The sequence below is a fragment of the Apium graveolens genome, unplaced genomic scaffold (genome assembly GCF_009905375.1).
Source record: "Apium graveolens cultivar Ventura unplaced genomic scaffold, ASM990537v1 ctg5716, whole genome shotgun sequence".
Lineage (NCBI taxonomy): Eukaryota > Viridiplantae > Streptophyta > Magnoliopsida > Apiales > Apiaceae > Apium > Apium graveolens.
In genome coordinates, this window is record NW_027419063.1 from 116,149 (window position 1) to 117,007 (window position 859).

Consider the following 859-nt stretch of genomic DNA (forward strand, 5'->3'; position numbering starts at 1 on the left):
CTGTTAATCAAACATCTGGAATAGGATATGATTACAATGCTGCTATTGGAGAATTAGGCATAAACTCCCCTCCTCATGTCTGTGCTAAAGGGAGGGAAGTACCACATGTGCTTAAGGGTGTTGATGAACCCCTCTATAAAGCATCAATTGCTGAACCATTTGATGCGACCTCTTCTGTTATTCAAGAAGAAATACGTGCTGAGGATCATGCTTATGAGAAGATTGTTTCCAAGTCAAGTGAGTCGAAAGTTCCAGTCAAAGTTGTGAAAGCAACTGAGACTAACTCAGACACACATGAGTTGGATAACAATAATGCCATGTCTACCATGCATAAATTATCTGCTGTTAATCACTCTCATAAAGCATGTGGTGTTGCTAATTGTATGTCTTGTGCTTTTAATATGATGTATGCTTATTTTAATGGTAAGCATGTGTCTAATGATAAGACTACTCCTCGTCAGCATGTGAATAACAAGAAACATGATAGGTCTAAGACTGCTAGTCCTTCTAAGGCTAGAAAGGAGACATTTGTGCCTAAGCTTAAACAGAAATTTGTTAAGGCTGTTTACAAGGTCAAATGTTCAGTCATTGAGAAAGTTGAGACCATTAAGATTAAAAATGTTGTTTTGCCTGACAAAGGACAGTTCTACAAGTATGCCGGGCCCAACCAAGTTTGGGTTCCGAAGAAGGGTTAATCCATTTGTGTTGCAGGGCATTAAAACAGGTGAAACCGGAAGTGTGGATTCTTGACAATGGATCATCAAGACATATGACCGGAGATAGAGCCCTGCTATCAAATGTGGATTGAGAAAGCTGGCCCCCTGATTACCTTTGGAGATAACAGCAAAGGTTTATCTGA